The sequence below is a fragment of the Phyllobates terribilis genome, unplaced genomic scaffold (assembly GCF_046119375.1).
Source record: "Phyllobates terribilis strain yellow unplaced genomic scaffold, ASM4611937v1 Scaffold_2__4_contigs__length_985480577, whole genome shotgun sequence".
Lineage (NCBI taxonomy): Eukaryota > Metazoa > Chordata > Amphibia > Anura > Dendrobatidae > Phyllobates > Phyllobates terribilis.
The window spans coordinates 152,550,690-152,572,687 of NW_027362762.1; positions in this window are offsets into that span (position 1 = coordinate 152,550,690).

The window sequence follows — 21,998 nt, forward strand, 5'->3', positions numbered from 1 at the left end:
AGTCCCACACACTGCTAGAAGCCCAAATATTTTTTCAGAGCTAAATGAAGAAAAAAATTATTTTTAATTTGCAACCTGATGGAGGTCAGTATAGATGGACTAATAGACCAAGTCCCACACACTGCTAGAAGCCCAAATATTTTTTCAGAGCTAGATGCAGAAAAAAATTATTTTTAATTTGCAACCTGATGGAGGTCAGTATAGATGGACTAATAGACCAAGTCCCACACACTGCTAGAAGCCCAAATATTTTTTCAGAGCTAGATGCAGAAAAAAAATATTTTTAATTTGCAACCTGATGGAGGTCAGTATAGATGGACTAATAGACCAAGTCCCACACACCGCTAGAAGCCCAAATATTTTTTCAGAGCTAGATGCAGAAAAAAATTATATTCAATTTGCAACCTGCTGGACGTCAGTATAGAAGGACTAATAGAACAAGTCCCACACACTGCTAGAAGCCCAAATATTTTTTCAGAGCTAAATGAAGAAAAAAATTATTTTTAATTTGCAACCTGATGGAGGTCAGTATAGATGGACTAATAGACCAAGTCCCACACACTGCTAGAAGCCCAAATATTTTTTCAGAGCTAGATGCAGAAAAAAATTATTTTTAATTTGCAACCTGATGGAGGTCAGTATAGATGGACTAATAGACCAAGTCCCACACACCGCTAGAAGCCCAAATATTTTTTCAGAGCTAGATGCAGAAAATTTTTTTATTCAATTTGCAACCTGATGGAGGTCAGTATAGATGGACTAATAGACCAAGTCCCACACACTGCTAGAAGCCCAAATATTTTTTCAGAGCTAGATGCAGAAAAAAATTATTTTTAATTTGCAACCTGATGGAGGTCAGTATAGATGGACTAATAGACCAAGTCCCACACACTGCTAGAAGCCCAAATATTTTTTCAGAGCTAGATGCAGAAAAAAATTATTTTTAATTTGCAACCTGATGGAGGTCAGTATAGATGGACTAATAGAACAAGTCCCACACGCTGCTAGAAGCCCAAATATTTTTTCAGAGATAAATGAAGAAAAAAATTATTTTTAATTTGCAACCTGATGGAGGTCAGTATAGATGGACTAATAGACCAAGTCCCACACACTGCTAGAAGCCCAAATATTTTTTCAGAGCTAGATGCAGAAAAAAATTATTTTTAATTTGCAACCTGATGGAGGTCAGTATAGATGGACTAATAGACCAAGTCCCACACACCGCTAGAAGCCCAAATATTTTTTCAGAGCTAGATGCAGAAAAAAATTATATTCAATTTGCAACCTGCTGGAGGTCAGTATAGAAGGACTAATAGAACAAGTCCCACACACTGCTAGAAGCCCAAATATTTTTTCAGAGCTAAATGAAGAAAAAAATTATTTTTAATTTGCAACCTGATGGAGGTCAGTATAGATGGACTAATAGACCAAGTCCCACACACTGCTAGAAGCCCAAATATTTTTTCAGAGCTAGATGCAGAAAAAAATTATATTCAGTTTGCAACCTGATGGAGGTCAGTATAGATGGACTAATAGAATGATGCTATGCCCAAAAGATTTTACTTCACTAGGTGCAGAAAAAAATTGGTATTCTATACACAGGTGGTATATCTTGCAACACAGATAGGCTACTCCACTGACTAACACACTCTGCAATAGGCCAAAAAGGATTAGCTTTGCTAGATTCAGCCAAATGCTGTGAAAAAAACTTGCACAGCACTGGCACAGACCTGCCTGGCAAAAACTGATAGGAACTGATGTAACCTAGTCCTGAAAAGGACTCCAATTACAATTAGTCTTTACTCCCACAATCTATCTATTTAAGAGCACAGACCTGCCTGATAAAAGTCGTAGGAAATGCTGTAACCTAGTCCTTAAAAGGACTGCAATCACAACTATTCCCTACTCCCAAGCTATCTGTATATTTGTGCGAAAATTGGCTTGAAATTAACAAGGTATAGCGCACACAGCAACAGCGGTGCCGTCTAACACGCAGCTGCAGCAGTGAGAAAATGGTGGCGACGGGGAAAATGGCTTGGTCTTATAGGGCAAGGACATGTGACATACACTGCCAATCACACATGCCCTTGCTTGTGTGAAAAAAAGCACTTCGCTCCGTGTGTGCGCTGCTGATAGGCTGACAGATTGCACCTCCCCACTGCAAATGCGGGAAAGAGAAAAAAAAATGGAGATCTTCATTGTTCCTGCAGAGATCCATCCCCTGCCCCTCCCCCCGCCCCGCTGTACACTCAAACTGCGTATTAACATTAATTTTCATCATTACTGAGAAAAAATCCAGTTATGATTTTGGTGCACGAACAGTTATCGAACATAACCTCGAACAGCCGAATTTTTCTCAAATTGTTCGTGTTCGCCGACCGGCTCGAACACCGCCCAAAACAGCTCGAATTTGAGATTGGCGAACAGTTCGAGTAGAACAACGCTCATCTCTAGTCAGGATGCACTGCTTGAAAATTAAACATTCTTAATTTATTTTCATTTTTAGTACATTTTATTATCATGGTTGCTTACATCTAATGGTTTTACAGATTTCTATCTGCTCTTTGATGTAAGCAACCAGCAGCTTTCTACCACATTTTTATGAGGTTAATATTTAGCTGTAAACTGTAAAATGATGTCAAAATGTAATCAATAAGGCATAGTCCCTGAATTGTAAAGAAGTTGTCTGGAACTAGCATATTGATGAATCGGAGATGAACATTACCACTCTGCAGTGGTCATTAAACAATGCATGGAACTGCGGTGTTCCTCTCCAAATATTGCTAACATCTGTCACCAGAGCAGATATCAGCTGATCACTGGAGGTACTGGGTGTTAGACAGGGGCGGACATACCGCCTTTGCAGCTGCACCGGGGCCCGGAGGTGGAGGGGGTCCCTTGCAGGGCAGCTAATACTGGGGGCAATCTGGCCTGTTTCTCGGAGCCGGAGGCTCCAGGCAGGTCCATGGTCAGATTGCAATCATTATACGCGGTGGGCAGGGAGCGATCCCTCCAGCTACGCTGCTGACAGGAGGAAAAAGGCAGCGGAGCTGAGGAATCCGTTCTCTGCTTCCTGCCCGCTTTCTCCCTGACATAGGCACGCTAGGCTTGATGACATCAGCATGCAGTGTGGGCCTGTGTCAGGGATAAAGTTTCCAGTAGTGTCGATGCTGTGGGGAAATGGGCAGAGAGGTGAGTACTGTTTTTTTTTGTTTGTCTTTTTAGTACTACACTAGGGAAAGGTCCAGAACAATGAGGGGTGGTGGGAGAGACAATGATGAAGGTGGGGAGAAAATGATAGAGGTGGGGGAGACAATGATGGGGATGGGGGAGATGACAATGACGGGGATGAGGGAGAACAATGATGATGTAGGTGGGGGAGACAATGATGTAGGTAAGGGAGACAATGATGGAGGTGGGGGAGACAATGATGGCAGTGGGGGAGACAATGATGGGGTTGGGGATGAGGGAGACCAATGGTGATGGAGGTGGGGAAGAACAATGATGGAGGTGGGGGAGATGTCATTGATGGAGGTGGTGGAGTCAATGATGGGGATGGGGGAGATGACAATGATGGGGATGAGGGAGAACAATGATGATTGAGATGTGAGAGACAATTATGAAGCCGATAATGTCTGTAAATTGTCTGAATTGTAAAGCGCTGCGGAATATGTTGGCACTATATAAATAAAAAGATTATTATGGTGGGGAGAAGACAATGATGGAGGTGAGGAGAGCAATGATGAAGGTGGTGGAGAGAACAATGATGGGGATGAGGGAGAATATGATGGAGCTGGGGGAGAGCAATAATTGGTATGGGGAGAACAATAATGGGGTGGGGGAGAACAATGATGGAGATGGGAGAGAGCAATGATGGAGGTGAAGGAGAGCAATGATGGAGGTGGGGGAGATGGATGAACCAGTTGTGTAGGTCCATTCATACATTGGTGAAAATCATGGATCCGAGAATGAGATCTGTGAGGGTCAGAGAATTTTCTGTTTTTATCCGATTTTGAGGCTCAGAATAGGACATGCTCAATGTGTCTGTAAAAGCGGGCAGCACACCGACACTGCACATAGATGCAGGAATGTAACCTTATTATATATAGCACAGTTACTTACTATATACACTGTGTGCAGAATTATTAGGCAAGTTGTATTTTAGAGGATTATTTTTATTATTGATCAACAACTATGTTCTCAATCAACCCAAAAGACTCATAAATATCCAAGCTTAATATTTTTGGAAGTTGGAGTGGGGTTTTTTTAGATTTGGCTATCTTAGGAGGATATCTGTTTGTGCAGGTAACTATTACTGTGCAGAATTATTAGGCAACTTAATAAAAACCAAATATAATCCCATCTCACTTGTTTATTTTCACCAGGTAAACCAATATCAGTGCACAAAATTTAGAAATAAACATTTCTGACATGCAAAAACAAAACCCCCAAAAATTAGTGATCAGTATAGCCACCTTTCTTTATGATGACACTCAACAGCCTTCCATCCATAGATTCTGTCAGTTGCTTGATCTGTTTTTGATCAACATTGCGTGCAGCAGCCACCACAGCCTCCCAAACACTGTTCCGAGAGGTGTACTGTTTTCCCTCCCTGTAGATCTCACATTTTATGATGGACCACAGGTTCTCTATGGGGTTCAGATCAGGTGAACAAGGGGGCCATGTCATTATTTTTTCTTCTTTTAGACCTTTACTGGCCAGCCACGCTGTGGAGTAGTTGGAGGCATGTGATGGAGCATTGTCCTGCATGAAAATCATGTTTTTCTTGAACAATACCGACTTCTTCCTGTACCACTGCTTGAAGAAGTTGTCTTCCAGAAACTGGCAGTAGGTCTGGGAGTTGAGCTTCACTCCATCCTCAACCCGAAAAGGTCCCACAAGTTCATCTTTGATGATACCAGCCCATACCAGTGCCCCACCTCCACCTTGCTGGCGTCTGAGTCGGAGTGGAGCTCTCTGCACTTTATTGATCCAGCCTCTGGCCCATCCATCTGGCCCATCAAGAGCCACTCTCATTTCATCAGTCCATAAAAACTTTGAAAAATCAGTCTTAAGATATTTCTTGGCCCATTCTTGACGTTTTATCTTATGTTTCTTGTTCAAAGGTGGTCGTTTTTCAGCCTTCCTTACCTTGTCCATGTCCCTGAGTATCGCACACCTTGCACTTGGGGACACTTTCAAAGTTTGCCCAATTTTTCGAACTGACTGACCTTCATTTCTTAAAGTAATGATGGCCACTCGTTTTTCTTTACTTAGCTGCTTTTTTCTTGCCATAATACAAATTCTAACAGTCTATTCAGTAGGACTATCAGCTGTGTATCCACCTGACTTCTGCACAACACAACTAATGGTCCCAACCCCATTTATAAGGCAAGAAATCCCACTTATTAAACCTGTCAGGGCACACCTGTGAAGTGAAAACCATTTCCGGTGACTACTTCTTGAGCAGTCATCAAAGCAAAAGGTGGCTACTTTGAAGAACCTAGAATATAAGACATATTTTCAGTTGTTTCACACTTTTTTTGTTAAGCATATAATTCCACATGTGTTAATTCATAGTTTTGACGCCTTCAGTCTGAATGTACAATTTTCATAGTCATGAAAATACAGAAAAATCTTTAAATGAGAAGGTGTGTCCAAACTTTTGGTCTGTACTGTATATATATGTGGCTATGTATATATCTGTAGCTTTGTCACCATAAAAGGAGGGGGGGCCCAGAAAGATTTCTTGCACAGGGGCCCCAAGCTTTCAGTGTCCGCCCCTGGTGTTAGACCTACATCAATGTCATATTGATGACCTATCCAATGGATCAATACGTACATTAGTTTCTGACAACCCCTTTAACCCCTTTACCCCCGAGGGTGGTTTGCATGTTATTGGCCAGGCCAATTTTTACAAATCTGACCACTGTCACTTTATGAGGTAATACCTCTGGAACGCTTCAACGGATCCTGCAGATTCTGAGATTGTTTTTTTGCAACATATTGTACTTCATGACAGTGGTAAAATTTCTTTGATATCACTTGCGTTTATTTGTGAAAAAATCTGAAATTTGGCAAAAATTTCGCAATTTTCAAGATTTGAATTTTTATGCCCTTAAATCATAGAGATATGTCACACAAAATAGTTAATAAATAACATTTCCCACATGTCTACTTTACATCAGCACAATTTTGGAACCAAATTTTTTTTTAAGGGTTAAAAGGGTTAAAAGTTGACCAACGAGTTCTCATTTTTACAACAAAATTTGCAAAACCATTTTTTTAGGGACCACATCACATTTGAAGTGACTTTGAGGAGCCTTTATGACAGAAAATACCCAAAAGTGACACCATTCTAAAAACTGCACCCCTCAAAATCACATTCAAGAAGTTTATTAACCCTTCAGGTGCTTCACAGGAATTTTCGGAATGGGGAAGAAAACATGTTTTTTCTCAAAAATGTTACTTTAGACCCAATTTTTTTTATTTTTGCAGGGGTAACAAGAAAAAATGCACCCCAAAATTTGTTGTGCAATTTCCCCTGAGCACGCAGATACCCCATACGTTGGGAAAAAACACTGTTTGGGCACTCGGCAGGGCTCAGAAGGGAAGGAGAGCCGTTTGACTTTTTGAATGTAAAATTTGCTTAAATAATTAGCGGTTGCCATGTTGCCTTTGGAGAGCCCCTGATGTGCCTAAATAGTGGAAAGCCCCCATAAGTGGCACCATTTTGGAAAATAGACCCCTCAGGGAACTAATCTAGATGTGGGGTGAGCACCTTGAACCCCCAGGTGCTTCACAGAAGTTTACAATATGGAGCTGTGAAAATAACATTTTCACATTTTTCCCACAAAAATGTTTTTCAGCCCCCAGTTTTGCATTTTCACAAGGGTATCGGGAGAAATTGCACCATGCAACTTGTTGTGCAATCTCTCCTGAGTTAGCAGATACCCCATATGTGGGGGAAAACCACTGCTTTGGTGCACGGCAGGGTTCAGAAGGGAAGGAACACCATTTGACTTTTTGAATGTATGATTTGCTTGAATAATTAGAGGATGCCATGTTGCGTTTAGAGAGCTCCTGATGTGCTTAAACAGTGGAAAGCCCCCATAAGTGACACCATTTTGGAAACTGGACCCCTCAGGGAACTTATCTAGATGTGTGGTGAGCACCCTTAGCCCCCAGGTGCTTCACAGAAGTTTATAACATGGAGCCGTGAAAATAAAAAAATCTAACTTTTTCCACAAAAATGATCTTTTAGCCCCAAATTTTTTATTTTCACAAGGGTAAGAGGAGAAAATGGAACCTAAAAACTGCTGTTCAATTTCTCCTGAGTGCGCCAATACCCCATATGTGGGGAAAATACACTGTTTGGGTGCAAGTCAGGGTTCAGAAGGGAAGGAGAACTGTGTGACTTTTTGAACTCAAAATTAGCTGGAATCAAGAGCGGACGCCATGTTGCATTTTGGGAGCCACTGATGTGCCTAAATAGTGTAAACCCCCAACAATTGACTCCATTTTGGAAACTAGACCCCTCAAGGATTTTATCAAGGGGTATAGTGTACATTTTGAACCCAGAGGTACGACAGAATTTGGTAACATTATGTCATCATATTGAATAAGTTGTCATTAGTCTTGAGCGCAAGAGCTCGCTACTTGAGTTTGCATTGGGTACTCGGGTATGTACCATGTATCACGGGTGCTCAAGGGACATGTTCGAGTCCCCGCCCCGCATGTTTCACAGTTGTTAGACACCCAAAAAAAAACATGCGGGGAATGCTCGTGCACTGCAGGCGATCCCAGCAACGTTTTTTTTGGCCGCGAAGCATATGGGGCAGAGACTCGAGCATGTCACTCGAACACCCGCGATACTCAGTGCATACCCGAGCACCTGATGCAAACTCAAGTAGCGAGCACTTGCGCTGAACACTGGTCGCCATATCGTCAGCATTTTTTTTCTTTACTTTTGAAAAAATCCCAACCCTAACCCTAGCCCAACCCTAATCCTAGCCCAACCCTAACCCTAGCCCAACTTAACCCCAACCCTAGCCCAACCCCAACCCTAACCCAACCCTAACCCTAACTCAACCCTATGCCTAGCCCAACGCTAACCCTAGCCCAACGCTAACCCTAACACAACCCTAACTCTAGCCCAACCCTAACCCTAGCCCAACCCTAGCCCAACCCTAACCACAGCACAACCCTAACCCTAGCACAACCCTAACCCCAACCCTAATTCAACCCTAACCCTAGCACAATTCTTCGGGTCGGTGCGATTACAGCAATACCAGATTCATATCGTGTTTTTATGATTGACAGCTGTCACACTCTAAAAGACGCTTTTTTTTGCAAAGACTTATTTTGAGAGCTATAATTTTTCCATATTTTTGCTGACAGAGTCATGTGGCAGCTTGTTTTTTGCGGGACACGTTGACATTTTTATTGCTACCATTTTTGGGCATGTGGCATTTTTTGATCGCTTTCTATTCCGATATTTTTGGGAGGCAGAATAAACAAAAACCAGCAATTCCGGAATTGTTTTTTTTATTTTTTTTATGCCGCTCCACGTGTGGTAAAATTGATAAGGCACCTTTATTCATCGGGTCAGTACATTTACAGCAGTACCGCATTTATATCTCTTTTTATGTTTTGGCGCTTTTACACAATAAAAACTATTTTCTAACAAAAATAATTTTTTTGTATCGCTTTATTCTGAGAGCTATAACTTTTTTATTTTTCGGATGATGAAGCTGTATGGCGGCTTGTTTTTTGCGGGACAAGTTGACATTTTCAGTGGTACCATTTTTATTTACATTCGTCTTTTTGATCACATGTTATTCCATTTTTTGTTTGGTGGTATTATGATAAAGCATTGTTTTTTGCTTTTTATTTTTTTTACTGAGTTCACTAAAGCTGCGATCGACTTCGATCGAAGCATTGCGGGAGTTAATGTGCAGGGAGCGGTGCGGGACTGCTCCCTCCACATAGCACCGAGTGTCAGCTGTGACAATCAGCTGACACCCAGAAGCGATCTCCCCGCACAGCTTGTGTGCGGGCGCAATCGCCGCACGCGTAATAGCACATAGCTGGTCCATAACGTACTATTACTGACGTCGTCGGAAAGGGGTTAAGGAATGAAATTTACTGTTGATACTATTTTGGTTCAAATATAGGGTTGTCAATACTTTTACTGTTACTAGCCATAACACAGGATGGGTAGGGCCCGATATGACATTATTTACATGTTATAGGCTTAATTCACCAAGACCGACATGAACAACCCTGGTCTTGATGAGGAGATTACACTCATGGTTCAGATGAGTGGCGTACGCCACAAATTCTACTCCAGTCCCTGCTAGAGTAAAATTAGTAATACAATAACAGGATGCAGGAGACCCCCATGATAAAGATGGGGACAACATAACTGCTAAATACTGATGAAACAACCGCACACTAACCTACCAATTCATGGAGGGAGTGGTTGCCTAGTATTAAAAATGCATAATAATAATAATAACCTTTATTTATATAGCACCAACATATTCCGCAGCGCTTTACAATTCAGTGTTTCATATACAACAGTCATAAGTAGCAAAATTAAAGATAATACAATAATTAAAGCAAAAATAATGACGACCCTGCTCATAAGAGCTTACAATCTACAATGAGGTGGGGGTGACACAAAGTAAAAATGCTTATTTACAATGATGGTCCAGCCATCTTTAGCAAATGGGAGATAGATAAAGGCATCATGAGCTCGTCAGCAGCCAATATTTGTAGTACTTTTGGGTGCGGTGAAGTTTGATGGAGAATTATGTTCAGGGAAATAGTGAATGGGCTATATATAAAAAGGACTTTGAATGGGGAATGTGATAGGCGCTCCCTAAAAACACATCTGTCTAGGGCTGCCTAAAACTGTGTAAGTTGTGGTCCATTCTAATTTCTTGGGGTAGAGCATTCCAAAAAATAGGTGCAACTCGGGAGAAGTCTTGGAGCTGGAGTGGGAGGTACGGATTAGTGTGGATGTTAGTCAAAAGTCGCTTGCGGTGCGTAGAGAATGGGTAGGCAGATAAACAGAAATCAAGGAAGAGATATGGGGGGTGCCGCACTGTGGAGAGCTTTGTGGGTGAGAAAAAGCAACTTAAATTGGATCCTATAATCCAATGGATGGAGCTTGCATAGGGCCCCAGTCACACAGGTAGGTATGATGCACAGTGTTTGGCTTACAGCCTATTAATGACACCCATACTATTAGATCAGGTGGGCTGCCCAGCACTATATAAGTGCACCCCATAAGACAGACACCCCAACTGGACTAGTAAGTTCACTGGAGTTGATTAGGCTGTATTTTTCTGTGACTTTTCTTGAATTTATGCCCTTCTGTGAGTCATTTTTGAATTTAGTGTAGGGACTCGCAAGTATGAGGATCCTTGACATGGGTTACAAGCTTGCATATTTTGGCCAAAATATTGGTCAATACTTAATTTTTCATCTTTTTTTGCACATTTTTCATTTTTTTTTGCAGGATGTAGCCAGACCTTTCAGTATTGATTGGGTGAATTGGGGTGTCTGTCTTGTGGGGTGAACTTATATAGTGCTGGGCAGCCCACCTGATTTAATAGCATGGACATCATCATTAGGCTGAAAGACAGACACTGTGCATCACAAGTACCTTTGTGACCGGCGCCCTATGCAAGCCTCATCTGTATGCATTTTTAATACTAGGAGACCACCCCCTCCATGAATTTGTAGGTTTGTGAGTGGTCGCTTCATCAGTATTTTTCACCTGTGCTGCCCCCACCTTTATTATGGGGGTCTCCTGCATCCTGCTAGCGCATTGGTAATCTGACCTGAAGTTAATAAGGCTGTTTTTTTTCAGAGTAAGATAAGTGGCATAGTATTGCTTGTATAGGCACTTTGATATATGTGATCTTTAACATGCCACTTCATTTGCTGTGACGGATTTAATATCTATATATGAGAATTGATTTGCAGTGCCGTGCACAAACCCCATTTGTCTGCATACTATTTAGATTATATTTTTCCAGTGGGAGTTAGTCTTGTGCCTTGAGCCCTGGCTATTATGACACAGTAATCTTTCACTTTTTGCTTGCCCTTTTTAAATGTTTTTATATACTGTATATACATTTGTGTATGTATTTGGTATCAATAAAGTGTTCTATATATATATATTTACTTTTTTCGATACATTCTTGTATTTATTTTATTGGATGCTTGGTACAAGTTATACACCTCTTTCATTTTTACTTAACACATAAGAGGCATAGCAAACGCAGCTGCCTGTCATGAATTTGATGAGCTGCAGTCGCCATGCCCCTTTCCGCACCAGGTCCACTGACTTTGTCGGAGCTGGGTCAAAATAGTGTGGTATTGCCAAAAGTCACTACATTTTAGCGTAGCCTTGCTAAAATTATGCGACTTTTCGCAGCTTTTTTATCTAACGTAAAAGTTTTGTTAATTGCCCCTAATGCCGTATATAAAATGCTGCTCACCATTATTGGTACCCCTTCATTTTTTTCATAGACTGTACAATAGCTTCAGAAATAAATGGAAATGTACCAAAGTTATATCCTCAGGATTTTTTAATTAGTTGTCCAAAGCAATATAACAATAAAACATTGTTTTTCAACTTCCATGTTGCAATTTCAAAGAAGAAACAGAATAAACAGCATGTGCAGCACTAAAGGCACCCCTAATAAATACCTGGTTGCACACCCTTTGACATTGCTGAAAGCCTACAAACGTTTCTTGTAGCCATCTATAAGCTTCTTGCACTTCTCAGCTGGAATTTTTTCTCACTCTTCCTTTGAAGTTTGTTCAAGCTCTTGAATGTTTGCAGGTTTCTTTTTCCCAATGGCAGATTTCAGCTCACCCCAAAGATTTTCAATGGGATTGAGGTCAGGACTCATTGCTGACCATTTTAAAACAGTCCATTTTTTCTTTTTCAACCATTCCTGCGTACTTTTGGATGTGTGCTTTAGGTCATTGTCTTGCTGGATAACCCATGATCTTCGACTCAAACCAAGTTTTCTTACACTGGGTAGGACATTTCGATCTAAAATCTCTTGATAATTCTCTGATTTCATGATTCCTGTGATACGGTCAAGGCCTCCAGTACCAGACGCAGCAAAGCAACCCCACATCATTATGGATCCTCCACCATGCTTAACTGTTGGTAAGGTGTTCTTGTCACGTCAGGTGAGAGTGCAACACAGAGAGGAAGGGGGGTGGGGAGCCCAGACACTAGGGAAAGGGGGAAGTGGTGACCTCCTAATCTGGACTAGCATCACCCTGACTTCCCTAAATGTCCCTATACAGCATCCGCAGCTGTCGCCGATCACGTGCCTCGCCCTGCTGTCCTGGCGAAAGGCTACAACTAGGGGTGGAAGGAGATGAACACTAGTCAATCTCCGCTAGCAACTAAAGACAACAGGGAAAGACAAAACAAGGGAATAATGGCTTAGCTTTAGATGAACTCCTACAGTGCACACGGCCTCAAGACTCCAGAGAGGACGTGGTGCTGCTACAGCCAAGATCCAGGAAGGAATGAGTATAACCGGCGACGCCCACCTGGAGAGACCAGGTATATATACACCAAGGCCAGAGGGAGGTAGCTGCTGGGTCCTAAAGACAGCCTCCTATCTAGGCTGCTTTCGGCATTGCCAAACATGAAGATCTCCTGCAAACCACTGCAGGACGACTGTCTGTCACCTCTGACACACCCGTGACAGTACCCCCCCCCTCTACGAGTGGCCTCCGGACACTCAGGACCGAGTTTCTCTGGAAAAGAGATGTGAAAAGAGGAAACCAATCTGGGAGCATTCACCTCTGATGCTGAAACCCACATCCTCTCCTCTGGACCATAACCTTTCCAGTGCACCAAGTATTGTAGAGAATGATGTTGGAGATGAGAATCTGCAATCCTCAAAATCTCGAACTCCAGGTTACCATCAACCATTACTGGGGGCGGTGGTAGAGGTGAGGGCTCAAGAGGTTCTACGTACCTTTTGAGTAAGGACCTGAGGAACACATTATGGACCTTAAGGGCCCGAGGAAGTTCAAGATGAAATGCTGCTGGGTTAATGACGGTGGTTATTTTGTAGGGACCAATAAACCTAGGTCCTAGCTTCCAAGAAGGAACTTTCAATCTTATATTCTTGGTAGACAACCACACAAAGTCATTCACATTTAGGTCCGGACCTGGCAAGCGTTTTCTGTCAGCCATACGTTTATAGCTGTCACCCATGGTCTTTAAATTACACAGAACACCCTGCCATAATGAGGAGAGCGATGAAGCAAACCGTTCCTCCTCAGGAACTCCTGAGGCTCCACCCCCACTGAAGGTACCAAACTGTGTATGATAACCATATGCACCGAAGAACGGTGACCTGCCAGGGGATTCTTGACGATGATTATTGATGGCAAATTCTGCCAGCGGTAAGTAGGATGCCCAATCCTCCTGATTTTCGGAGACGAAACACTTGAGGTATATCTCCAAGTTCTGATTGACACTCTTGGTCTGACCATTTGACAGAGGGTGGAAGGCAGAGGAAAAGGACAGTTGCACCCCCAGTCGAGAACAGAATGCCTTCCAGAACTTGGAAACAAACTGGGTCCCCCGATCAGACACCACATCGGAGGGAACCCCATGAAGCTTCACAATCTCATTTATAAACACATGGGCAAGTGTCTTAGCATTGGGAAGTGCAGGTAAAGCGACAAAGTGAACCATTTTACTGAACCTATCTACTACTACCAAAACCACCGTTTCGCCTGCAGAAACCGATAGGTCAGTAATAAAATCCATGGACAAGTGTGTCCATGGCCTGCTAGGGATAGGTAGCGGAAGAAGAGTACCAGAAGGACAGGTGTGCGAAACCTTAGAACATGCGCAAATACTACAAGCAGCTACGTGATCAATCACATCCCGATGCAACCCCGCCACCAAAAACGACAAGAGAGGAGGTCTGCGGTTGCCTTATCACGTGGATGCCCAGCAAGCACAGAGTTATGATGTTCAATGATTAATTTACAGCGCAGATCAGATGGTACAAATAACTTTTCTGAAGGGCAGGAGGCAGGGGCATCCCCCTGAGACTCCAATACCTCACCCTCTAGTTCAGGATAAAGAGCCGAAATGACTACCCCTTTCTGCAATATCGGGGCAGTGTTCTCATGGTCACCACCACCTGGTAAGTTCCGTGACAAAGCATCATCCTTGACATTTTTGACCCCTGGACGAAAAGTGACAACAAATTTGAACCTAGTGAAAAACAGGGACCATCTAGCTTGCCTAGGGTTGAGACGTTTAGCTGACTGGAGATATGACAGGTTCTTATGGTCAGTAATAACAGTAATAGGATGGACAGCCCCCTCCAACCAGTGTTGCCATTCCTCGAACGCCAATTTGATCGCCAAAAGTTCCCTATTACCCACGTCATAATTTCTCTCAGCTGAAGACAATTTTTTAGAAAAGAAGGCGCATGGACGCCATTTACCAGGGGACGAACCCTGAGACAACACAGCCCCAACCCTGACATCCGAAGCATCGACCTCCACAATAAAGAGTTGAGAAACATCGGTTTGACTGAGTATAGGTGCAGTTGGAAAATGATTCTTTAAGGAAGAAAAAGCCTGGAGGGAAGCATCCGACCATTTGGAAAAATCAGACCCCTTCTTAGGGGTTTCACTACAACAGAGTAATTTTAGATGAATTTCCTGTAAAAATTAGTAAAGCCCAGAAAACGTTGTAAGGCCTTCAGGTTCTTGGGACGTTCCCAGTCAAGGACTGCACGGATCTTCTCCAGATCCATCCAAAAACCTGAAGATGACAACAAGTACCCCAAAAACTGCACCTCCTGAACAGCGAAAACACATTTCTCTAGTTTGGTATATAGTTTGTTATCCCTTAATATCTGGAGCACCTGCTTAACATGCCCCTGATGGGTCTCAAAATCAGGTGAATAAAGCAAAATACCGTCCAGATAGACCACCACAAACCTCCCTACCAAATGATGAAAAATATCATTTATGAAATGCTGGAATTGTTAGAACCCTCCTGTTTGTTTTTTCCATCTTGTGTTTTGCAGTCACGTGACCATCTGCCTTTATATTCCAGCTCCGCCTTTTTGGCTGTGCTGGACTTCAGTGTTGTTTGACTGTTTTGCTAGCCAGGTGCTTCGGTGCCTATCTCTCAGTTCGTTTGGTCCTTGGGACCTCTAGTACCTTTTTGTCAGTTTATCTTTTGTTTTCTGCAACAACTTTCTCTGTTCAGGAGGTGTCCCTTTTTGCTCCAGTCCACAGTTCTTTTAGGGACACCTTCCCTTTATTCTATAGGTCTTCGTTCAGACTAGCCTAGGACTAAGGCGGGTCTGTTCGCTAGGAACAGGCAGCCCGCTACATCGTAGGGATTCAGCTTAGTCTTACTGTAGGGAAAGCTTTCCCCTTCTTTCCTTAGTTCTTGATGCAGATCATAACAGGAATACTGCAGGTTCATTGGTCAAGCCAAAAGGCATAACCAGATTCTCGCAATGACCTTCCGGGGTATTGAATGCTGTCTTCCATTCGTCCCCTTCTCTGATTCTCACCAGATTGTAGGCTCCCCTTAAATCCAACTTCTAGAATACCTTAGCTCCCACAACCTGGATGAACAAATCACTAATCAGAAGAGGGTATGGATCACGGATGGTAATTTGATTTAATTCCCGGAAATCTAAACTGAGACGTAGATCGCCATCTTTTTTCTTCACAAAGAAGAACCCTGCCGCCACGGGCAAAGATGAGGGTCTGATATGTCCCTTGTCCAGACTTTCCACAATTAAAACCTTCATGACTTGTCTCTCAGGGCCAGAAAGATTATACAGTCTGGACTTGGGTAGTTTAGCTTCGGGGGTCAGGTTAATAGGACAGTCATAAGCATGATGAGGAGGCAAATCCTGACACCCCCTCTCAGAAAAAACGTCCTCAAAACCAGACAGAAAAGCAGACAGAATCTCCGTAGTGACAGCAGCAATTGAAACATTCAGACAGTTCTCATGGCAGTAATCTCCCCATTCAATAATCTCTCCGGTTTGCCAATCCACCAATGGATTATGTTTAACAAGCCAGGGGATACCAAAAACAATCGGAGTAGGGAGATTCTCCAAAACATAGCTAGGAATGATTTCACAATGAACTGACCCCACCCTCAGTTTCACATTATGTACAATCTGAGTAAATGCTTTCTGTGCAAGTGGCGCTGAGTCAATGGCAAAGATGGAAATAGGTTCAGCTAAAGCACAGCAAGCGAGACCATGAGTTTTCACAAACTCAGCATCAACCATGCTGACCCCGGCTCCACTGTCAACAAACACAGAATTTTTTTCTATTTTGCTCTCTAGCACCCCCTCTGCAGTCAGGACAAAGCGGGGAATTCAGTTTGGCCACAAATGCACCCCTTGTTTTTCCAACTCCAGACTACCGAGAGTTAATCGAGTCTCTTTTTGTTTAGGAATTGAAGGACAGGTCCCAACAAAGTGTCCCTTTTTCCCACAAAAAAAACATACGCCTTTTTCTTGCGACTCTCCGGGGAGATGTATGATGTAGAGACACCCCCTAACTGCATAGGTTCCTCCACCTCCCCCAGTACTGGTTCACCCCCAGACTGCTCCCTTGGCAAAGGTACACAACCCTGACCAGAAGGCCCCGGAGAAGGAGGTCTCACCCGTCTATCCCGAAGGCGCCTATCCAGACGTATGGCCAAAGACATGGCAGCCTCCAAGGACTGAGGGGTATCATATACAGCCAAGGCATCTTTCAACCTTTCCATTAGCCCCTCACAAAATTGACTTTTTGCCCATGTACGGAATTCCGAACTGTACGTTTCCACTGACCGAATCCCCTGCTGAAGGCGACGTAGCTTAGACTCAGCCAAGACGACTCGGTCAGGGTCATCATAGATGAGGGCATGACCTCCAAAAAAACCTCCACAGATTGGAGACAAACTGAATCCTGCGGTAATGAAAACTCCCACGACTGAGGATCTCCCTGCAGTAGAGAGATCACAATGCCAACCCGTTACTCCTCATTATCGGAGGAGTAGGGACGAAGCTTGAAATGCAATTTGCAATCCTCTTTAAACACAAAAAAACTGTCCCTACCTCCTGAAAACCTGTCCGGGAGGGCAACCTTGGGTTCAGGCTGAACAGGCCTACCTGCAGAGACCCACATTGGCAGCCTGTAATTGCTGATACTGCTGCTGAACCTCACAGCGGAGGTCATTCACCTCCAGAGACAGACAGTGGAACAGCTTTGCAACTGATCCCATACCAAAAGGGAAAAAAAAACAAAAAACAACAAGTTGCACGCCTTTTTTTTTAAAACGTGCTCGGCTGGTTATAATGTCACGCCAGGTGAGAGTGCAACACAGAGACGAAAGGGGAAGGGAGCCCAGACACTAGGGAAAGGGGGAAGTGGTGACCTCCTAATCTGGACTAGGGTCACCCTGACTCCCATAAATGTCCCTATACTGCCTCCATAGCTGTCGCCAATCACGTGCCTCGCCCTGCTGTCCTGGCGAAAGGCTACAACTAGGGGTGGAAGGAGATGAGCACTAGTGAATCTCCACTAGCAACTAAAGACATAGGGAAAGACAAAATAAGGGAATAACGGCTTAGCTTTAGATGAACTCTAACAGTGCACGCGGCCTCAAGACTCCAGAGAGGATGTGGTGCTGCTACAGCCAAGATCCAGGAAAGAATGAGTATAACCGGCGACGCCCACCTGGAGAGACCAGGTATATATACACCTAGGCCAGAGGGAGGTAGTCTCTGGGTCCTAAAGACAGCCTCCTATCTAGGCAGCTGTCTGCATTGCCAAACGTGGAGATCTCCTGCAAACCACTGCAGGACGACTGTCTGTCACCTCGGACACACCCGTGACAGTTCTTTTCCTTATAAGCTTCATTGCGCCATCTGTAAACAAACTGTTGCTTCGCTTTGCCAAAAAGCTCTATTGTTGTTTCATCTGCCCACAGAACATTTTCCTAGAAGGACTGTGGTTTGTCAAGGTACTCTTTGGCATGTTCAGTTAAATATATTTTTGCCGAGAGGCATTAGATCAAGTGTATGATTTTTTTGAGGTGCGGTCCATGCTCCTTTTTTTGCATTGCATATTCTTTCCCCTTTCTTGGATCAGCACTCCTCCCATTTGGCACAGGCGATTTTAATTAGCAGGAGACTGCAAAGAGGGTCTAGCCTATTTTTGCTCTCACTTGAGAGCTTGAGGAAGGTGAGTAGAAATCCTCCTTTCATGTGGTGTTGGTGCAGTGTGTCGGCCATTGTTGCTGTGGTTTTGTGCTTGTGGGGCGGCGCCACCTGGAGTCATAGGGACTCTGTCCTGCAGCATGTGTGCTGTGAGGCACCGGCCCCCCGCCCTGCTGGTGCATTGTCGCTGTGGCGGTGGTTGGCGCACGGCTCCGTTCAGGCAGGAAACTTTAGGACCCACTACGAGGTTTGCTGTGACGTGGCAGTGGGCTTCATACAGTCTGATCAGAATGTTAAACTAAGAACCTCACGGTCAGTTATATATATATTTTCCGAGAGGCATTAGATCAAGTGTATGATTTTTTGGAGGTGTGGTCCATGCTCCTTTTTTTGCATTGCATACTTTTTGGCAAGGATCAGTTGTTGCTTTTTATGTCTTTTCTTCAGCAATGGTTTCTTCCTTGGCTTTCGCCCATAAAGTTCTGCTTGCTTTAGTGTGCAGCATATGGTACTTGTTGAAACCGTGACCCCAGACTGTTCCAGGTTGGCCTTCAGGTATTTGGATGCTTGACATGGTGTTTTTTTCTACCATTCGCACCAACCTTCGAAGACATCTCTTGTCAATTTTCATCTTTCCCCCATGTCCAGGGAAGTTCTTGATGGTTCCATGCTTGGCAAACTTTTTAATAACAATGTACACTGTTGAAACTGGGAAATCAATGTCTTTGGAGATGGCCTTATAACCTTTGGAGGTCTTGTGTTTGCTAATAATAGCAGTTCTGATGTCCTCAGCCAGCTCCTTTGTCTTCACCGTTGTGACAAAGGAACAGGGCCTACCATGTGGCTTTTTAAAACACTGAAGTCATCATTCATTCATCGGCTAATTCATGTCACATGGGCACCAACAATTAATCACAGGTGAATCTTTTGTGATTTACCTCAGGCGAGTCAAAATGTGTTTCCATACTAAATTAATGTAAAAGGTGCCAATACCAGTGCCACAGCAAGCTTTAGGTTTTTCTATTGTTCCCTCCCATTATTTTTTGTTTTAAATTATTGTTTATCATTTGCTCTTTTCTATTTAACACGAATGCTCCATACAAAAAAACTGTTTCACTTGACTCATTTTTTTCAGGAAATATTCCACATTATGTACTTAAACTTCATGGGTGCCAATAACGATGAGCAGGACTGTACATAGGGGTGCTGATTGCATTTTACATGGAGATGCCCATTTTTCATTTCATATTTTTTTATAGTTTGAACAGAGGTCATTTTTATATTTCCCATATTTGTTGCTTTATAAGTTTATATTCTAGTAACCATAATGTTTTAGCTGTACAGTTTGTCTTCTGTTTTCTGGAAAAACCATAATGAGTATATAAGTTGGAATGAAAAATGTCTACCCTTGTAATAAAGATGATCAGGGCAGGGAAATCGCTGCAATATAGACATAGCATTTAGTATAGCACATTTTTATTAACCGAAAATGTACTTAATTACACTAATGTTCGCCACAGGAACATTTCCTATTCAAGGCTTGAAATTCATGAGTTTTTTTGAGCAATTTAAGTAAATGAAGAATGTTCTTTGGTTAAGAAAGGGAAAATATCTAAAAAAAACAAAACATTGATTTAGTACTTTATTTACATATTATTTAGCAATAATAAATAGTTGTTGGTCTATGATTTGAAACTTTATAAAGTTTAATGTTTCTTACCCATAAAACCCACTATTCAGGGTAAGATCCACTAGATCTCAGTTAGAAATATGCCTAGGACAATACTTATTATCGATATAAACCTCAGTATATCCTTAACACCATAATCAGATAAACACTTGATAGTGGTTATTCGACATATGGAAGGCAAAAGTGGGCGTATGCATTTTATTGGTGTTTTATAAATGCTGTAAGTATCCATGGCCCACAATAACAATTTAATAACCATGTGTAATAGAAAATAGGCACATGGTAATAATAATTGTGACCAGGAGACCAGCCTGGCAGTGTTAAGAATAAGTCTGTTTTTTTGGAGCACTCAGTTCCACTAAATCCAAATGTGATAGACCTCAGTCCAGAGCCTCTCACCTAGCCAAATTAGCTCTCATACTTTGCACTGACGAGGGCCAACAGCCCGAAACACTGTGTCTGCAAATTGAGATTCTGATTTGGCTATTATCCTAAGTCATATTGCAAGACTCGTTAAAGGGTCGATTGTGACTTGTAGGATTGCTGCTTCCAATAGGTGGCGCTATAGAGTACAAGTCCTCTTTCTCTCTGAAGAGGCACTTTGCATACTTTTTCACAGAAATGTCAAATTTTTTATTGTCTATTGTGTCTTTATTGCCTACCTTCACACGCTGCATGCTGCTGCTGCTTTCTCACAGTCCCCTGGTGCTGCCCTCAGGGTGCTGATGTTGACCGGTTAGTCCTGTAGGTAGTAGAATTGCTGCTACAGTATGGATGCAAGAAGTTTGTAGCCAAAAACATGATGTATCTCCTCTGCACACATGCAGAACAGACGCTATGTACTGTGGAACCCAGAAGGGACACAGGGGACATCTAAATCTGAGAATGCGGGACACTATGTCAGCCAATGGACAGTGCAATTGGAAACGGAATTCCAGAACAAATTTTAATGCCCATTAAAAGATGTTATACCAACAAAATTATTTATAATATCGTCTCTCTTACTAAAAGCAATGCAATTTCTTTCCATTGGATAACACGGTACCAAAAAAGACTAACAAATCGGGCAATGGTGGGTTGATACCTACCGTATCTATAATAGCATTTACCTTACTGAAGTAGAGATTATTAGAGAATAGCATAACTTCAAGATCAATTCAGTTATCAATTTAATTATTTAAAAATCATTCAATGTGATTTTCTGTTTTTTATTTTTAGATTTTGTCTCTCACAATTGATGTGTACTTACAATAAAATTAAAAACATCTCCATTCTCTGTAGGTGGGAAAACTTGCAAAATCGGCAGTGTATCAAATACATATTTTCCCCACTATATACAGGGTGGTCCAAAAATAGGTGGACAGAAAGTGTAATAAGGTTATGAAGGGGGAGATTTATCAAACACTAAATTGCAGCCGCCTGTCTGGAACATCCTCCAATAAACCATGAATTAGACGTGGACGATAAGCTTTCCACCCAATAGATTTCAGGATTCGCATGATAGAAGCTCGTGAAATTCCCAATTCCAAAGAGGCTCTTCTGGTGGACTTTTTTGGACTCTGAACAAATGTTTCAGCAACAAGATGTTTATTATCTTCTGTACAGACTGTTTTGGGTCGACCAGTTTTTGGAGCATTAAGGATTGAGCCAGTGGCATTGAATTTGTCACGAATGCGGTAAATGGTTTGTCTCTTTGGGGCTTGAGTACCAAATGTTTCAACCCAATTTGCTCTAACGGTTTCAGCATTTTGAGATTTCCAATACTCTGTTAAAATCCATTTTCTTTGATCTGTATTTAAATTATTTGCCATTATGTGTTATCTGAATTATCTGAAAAGAAAACAGATTTGGGGGAGATCTATCTGTGAAAACTAGATCTGTGAAACTGGCTCAGTTGCCCTTAGCAACCAATCAGATTCCACCTTTCATTTTCCAAAGAGTCTGTGAGGAATGAAAAGTGGAATCTGATTGGTTGCTAAGGGCAACTGAGCCAGTTTCACCTTACACCATGTTTGATAAATCTCCCCCTTCATAATCTTATT